A 6,128-nucleotide genomic window follows, 5' to 3' on the forward strand; every position below is an offset into this window, starting at 1 on the left:
CATTACTTCAGAAGAGTTACAACCAGGAACAAAGTCTATTGAATTTGTCAAGCTCTTCATCTGTTTATGAGTTGAATCAGGAGAGTTTGAGTGTGTTTGCTGGGTAGAATCGAACGTCGCTGCCAGTATTTACCATTAAAGGTTGTAATGCTAAAAAGACAAAGAAAAAAAAAACCCAAACCACTTGTTTTTATAAGCTTTGACTTATCTCAAAAAAAAAAAAAAAAAAAAGTACTTTTTTTGGTTGTTTGATTTTTTTTTTTTTTTAAGGTAATTAAAAAGTGTATTATACTTGACTTTATACTTCATATTTCTTTTATGCTAAGATCAGATAAGGAAAAGAGTAAAAATTTGTATTTACAACTACAAAGCTAGAAAACTAGGAATAAATACTCATTTCAGCTCAAATGCATAAAGCAAGAGACTTCTGCAAAGCTCAGCAGGTTTCTTTGATTAGAGTCCCAGGTGAGCATGATCTCATAGAAGCATAGAATAGCTCAGGTTGGAAAAGACCTTAAAGATCAGCAAGTGCAACCAGAGCTTAACCATACTACCCTAACTCTAACAAGGCCTTATGACCAATTTACCTCTTGAATCCTGTTACAGAACATGCTGGACTTGCTGATATGAGCTGTTTTGTGATATGTACCTGCAGATAAGAAGCATGAAAGAAGTGGGAACTGAAGCAACCAAAGTGAGTAATTTGTTGCTATTTTTGTTTATTATAGTTTTTATTTCATGAATCCTAAGGATTGCTACATTAGTTCCTATGGTTCGTATTGTAAGACTAAAATTATCTTATGTCTCCTTTTGCTACAGTATGTACTATACTATGTAAATCCCTGCCCTTGTTTGCAATCAGCAGGTATGTGGGAACTTATTGTGGCACGTAATGTTTCTGTATGTTTTGAGTTACCACTCAAATTGCACCTGAAAATGCAATGCCAGAAGGCATTAATGGTAACTCACTTATGCCTGTGTCCACAGTAGTGGAAAGGAAAAATTCATTTCTTGAATGGCTAGGGAACTTAATGACTCTTAAGTCCTGTAGATTTAGAAATTGATCGCTTTGTTTTAATCTTTCTCATGTCATGTCTGCAGTAACCTTCATTTTAAAATATCTCACTTTCTTCTCTGTGGGTAGCCTACAAATACCACCTACCTCTTGATATTGCCTATCAAAACTGCATGTTTTTTATTCTTCCCACACTCCACCTCTTGTATTAGAAAATAATATACTCCTCTGTGTGGCCAGACTAGATTGATTAAACTGGTATTTCTCTCGCTCACTTGTTTAACTGAGCTGATATGTAAGGTAATTTTCCCATTAATTCTTTAAATTGTGTGGTTTAGTAGAAGCCAGGGATTGTCCAAGCATAGAGTCCCTTGTACTAGGCCCTGCTCATGTGGAGAATAGGAGAGAATCTCTTGAATGTATAAACTTGAGAACTTGGAAACAGTATTTCTGCTGCAAGTACGGAGAGTGTGGTGGTTTTGGAATGAGGAAAATATGGTGGAAAAAGAGGTACATTGTACTGGAGGGAGGGAAGAATGAAGAAAACAGAGCAGTTATTTCCTACGTGTCCAAAAATGGTGCTGGAGTTCAATTAAAAAATACATAGAGTTCTCAGAATATCCAGTCTTTGATCTGTGATTGTTCCCTCAGCTCTATGCCTTGTTCCCAAACTGAAGCAGGTTCTGTGTTAACTAACACTGTGAGGAAGGATAGGGAAGCCCTGCATTTATTTCATCCTGGCATACGATTGCTGTTTGTGGCATGTCTGATGTTGTAAGCTGCATGTTAAGATGAGTTTTCTTGTGACTGGAAGATTATGTATCCGATGGGACTCTTAGGGCATTATTAATCTTATTATCTTGAGTGAGAGTGCACTGTGCTCTGGGCTCGTTGTAGAACTACTTTCAGGGCATGAAGCTAACTTTAACGCTTACACAAAATAATGCTTGGGCAAAAAATAGATACTCTGATAAAGCAGCATATTTTATGCCAAGCTGATTGGTAATTTTGCAGTATTATGCTACTAAGATGGCTATAAAACCAAAAGGTACTACAGTAATGTTGACTGTGATGCTGTGTTGCCTGCGGGTAAACAGCAAAGTTATTAGGAAAGGAATGTAAAGAAAATACTCCAGTTTTAGAAGAGCAACCTCTAGAGTTATATAGCTGTTCAAGGTGAAGATGACATTGCCAGATGCATTCTCTATTGTTAGTTTCTTGTTTTCCCACTGTTGTAGTGTAGAAGATTCATGGGTAAACCTAACTTAAGTTGGTTCTCACTAGGGAGAGCCATCAAAGTTGCTTAAAGGGAGCAGACTGGTATAGTCTTGCTAGAGAAAGCAGTTGTGCAACCGAGAACTTCTGGGGATATGAACTTTGTCAAAAAGGCAAGGGGTTTGGATAGATACGGGTACAAGCGTGGCGTGAGTCTCATTGGCTCATCTTCCTCTGTGATGTGCAGTTATGTCTCCAAAATTATGAGAGTTTCTATAGTAGTTTTATTTTCTGGAATGCAAGGCTACCTCGTAGAAAAAAAATTATTTGGTCAGCTAATGTGCTTAATAATTATGCTGTTACAGAAATAACTATTTATCAACAACCCCTAAAAAAAAACTCACAAAACTTCTCAAAAGACTTTCCTTGATTTTTATAGAGTTGCTGAACTGAGTACTTATGTCTTTGCATTATAGAATGTATGTGAAATTTTCTTACATAAAAGCAATGGTTTTGTCTTTGGAGAAACCCCGTTGTTTTCAGAATTGCTTCTCTTAACACATTGCTATGCTCTTGTAAGTAACCCTGGACATAAAGCTGTGTACAAGAAATCTTTTGAAGACCAGCTTTTCAAAACATTGTGAAAATCTGAAAGCATAGGGAAAACTGAACAACTCATTCTGGAAACAGTACATTTAATAAGGCAGAATTAGCTTCAGTGATATTATTTCCTAAATATTTCAGTGGGGGCTGTAAAGAATTTGTTTATTAATACAACTATCCTGCATATAGTGCTCCTAGAGAAAATTGGTTAGGTGTGTGAGCATCTCTGTATCATTTCCATAAATGTTCTTTAAAACCAGAACTGTAGTTGTGTTTTCAGGCATTTATTTGGACTGAATTGCTAGTGGATGCTGTCTTCTAAGAGAATTGTTGCTTCACCTGTGCCACGTGGTATCTTTTTCTTGTTTTCCCAGTATATATGTGCTCCTGCTACTAAAAACAACTAAGCTAGTAAATTCTATGTTGCATCCCGAATAAATGTCATTCTCTACTTCTCTGAGAAACTGTTTGATACACATTTCCAATTCCTTATATCCTGTCATAAGAAAAGATAGCTGGGGATTACTGGTTGGCCTGAGACTTTGATGGTGGGTTAGAGAACCTTCCAAGTGCAAGGAAGATGCTGTTGAAAATTCCATGTGGTGCATTGCAACTAAGCAGTAATAGGACTGTGACAATTCTGAAAGATTAGTTTGGTCTCCTTCCAGTCCCTAGTTGGTAAAATGCTTGGCTAATGCTGCAGCTGGCAGCGAAGGGTAGCCCGGGGCTGTCTTCTTGAATCCATTGAGATATCTTTTGTGGAGTCTTTTTCCCTCCTCCCTAAATTTGCTTACTGCACCAACAGGATGTTTCTTGAACTAAGAAGTAACTTGGACATTATTTTCCACTGCAAGGGTATGTCTTGTAAAGAGACAGTTAATTGGCTGTTATTTTGCACTTGCAGAATTACTCCTTTATGGACTTGTTTATGTAGATCAGAGAGGCCCTGGGGCTTCTTTGACCTAGTTCCTTGCATAGACTAACGGAAGAACTGCTGTCAGGCTGAAAGATTGCCTTTGTTTGTAGCTTTTGCTAGCATGGTGGAGAGATCTGGTTTTGGTGATCTTGGCATGGGGAAGATAACAGATTGGATGATACTCTTGCTCTCAGACGTAAGATCTCTAGGATAGAAGTGCTCCATTCCAGAAACTAGTGCATGTTTTGTTCTGGTGTTGTCTAAATCCATTTAATATGGTGTAGAACTGCAGAATCTCTGTAGTACTAGAAGTCTTTATTTTAATTCACACAAAATACTTATTCTGAGCAGCATTTTTTATGCGTAATCTGATCACACATGAACTGGTACAACTTCAGTGTTGCACTGAGTTCAGTTTCTGGGTCAGAGAATATAGTTTTATATGTCAAAATTGTAATTTCTGATTTAATTTCATGACTAAATGTGCTAGGGTATGTGAAACACGCACTAAAATCAGTTGACTCCTGGCTAAGCACTAGAATGAAGCTGATGTTTTGTTTTGTTTTTTGTACTGGATATGAATGTTACTTCTGTATGCTTGTTGTGTGGAAATGAAGTTAGGTTGTCTGTAGAGTGCTTGTAGCCAGTTAAATAAATGAGCGTGTTACCACACCCTAATGACCCTTGTAACAGGCACAATGCTATGCACTGTGCAAAGCACCAGCGGTGTAGTAGTTTCCAGAAATTTGTGCTGAATTAAAACTCTGTAAGGCAGAATAATGTGGAAGTTTTGCTGCACAGTCCATCACTGGTTTCATCCAACTTGACGGAAAAAAATATTATTACTATTATTATTTTACTTACTATATCTGGAAAGCTTAGAAAAAGAAGGGGTGAATCTGTACCTGTTTTATAGACCCTGTTATGATAAACCGTTAGCAATGGGCAGCACGCATAGTCATGTTCATGTGAGTAGTAGTTCGGCATAGCATTCATAGTGCGGCAGTAGTTGTCTAAGCATTGCCACAGGGCTCAAGGAAGTTTCTTTGTTTTGTTTTTGACAGTGAGACCCTCTCATCTTCTGTAGATGTGTTTGCTTTGTTTGGATTGAAAATTCTGAATCAAAATTAGGCCCTTCTGACTTGGAATGTAAGGGACTCTCTGAACAAATTCAATTGTTTTGATTTTTCTCTGTATTGTTTCAGGTATTTTCTTTTGTAAGTATATGAGCAAATCCAGTGCAATCCCAGGCGGAGAAAACCTAAATGTGCATTAGTGGTTAAATGAGATGAGAGGAATGAGCTACAGGTGCTTCATAATAGTAGTGTGTAAGCATACTTGAGTTTTTTATGCTAAAATTATTGGTGTTGCAGTCAGGCAGCTGGTTAATGATTCTAGTGGCTTTGGTGCAGACTTCAGCATTCTGGGGTGATTATTCAGGGTGTATTTTCCTTTTTTCTTCAAGAAGGAAACATCTCTTAGTCATAAGAAATCTTTTAATTATTTTTAGCAAAAAAACCACAATGCATTTACCCATGTCAGCTCATTGGAGGGAAGGTGATCCCATTCCTGGCTATCTGTTCAACTTATTAAGTTTTTTTTTTTTTAAACGTTAAATTTTTCTGCTCAGTGGTAAGAATGTTTCTTGGTAACACAAGGGATTTTTCCTAGACATCTGTGTCTCCCCTGCACAGAACAATTTGAATAATACAATAATTCTTGTCCTAATGGAGTTATATTTCTCCTATTTACCAGCATTTACCTGCACATGTTAAGCAATATTTCTGTTTACTGGCTTGTGTTGCTTGACCAAATAAAAGGTAATATGCTGATTATATATGTCCTTACGAGAGCTGCACTTCCAGTTTGAGGGGAGGAGTCTTTCAGAAGGACAAGGAAAATCTTCTACATTCAAGATGAAAATTAACGAGGGAGAACTTAAGTTGGCAAAGCTTTTTGTAGTTACTCAAAGCCAACAAAAATCAATTGGTTAGTAGGTCAGTTAACTTTGTCCAGTTATTAATAGAGATCTCAAAAGTTTGCTATAAATGAAAACAGTTTTCATTAAGTATTGGTAATATTGTAAAAAGTCTTTTACCTCCTTATGCCCAGTCCAGGAATACATCTTTGCTTATGTGTCCAGTGTGTAGTGGGAGCACAAGCTTTCCTTGTGGAAAAATGTCAACATCTCTGTGCACAAATAACATTGTGAAACTGCGGAACAGTAGAAACTGAAGTTTTAATTGGTTTGGCAAAGTGAAGCAGTGATGTGTACTCATGTAATGTGTGGTGTTTACTCACACCAAGTGTGTCACTTTGCATGATGTCTTTGGAAAGATCACTATAATGTTAACATCTGTATTCGTTTGTAGCTTCTTT

This window comes from Coturnix japonica, chromosome 5 (genome assembly GCF_054131305.1).
Source record: "Coturnix japonica strain WE chromosome 5, WE-NBRP24, whole genome shotgun sequence".
NCBI classification, from domain to species: Eukaryota; Metazoa; Chordata; class Aves; order Galliformes; family Phasianidae; genus Coturnix; species Coturnix japonica.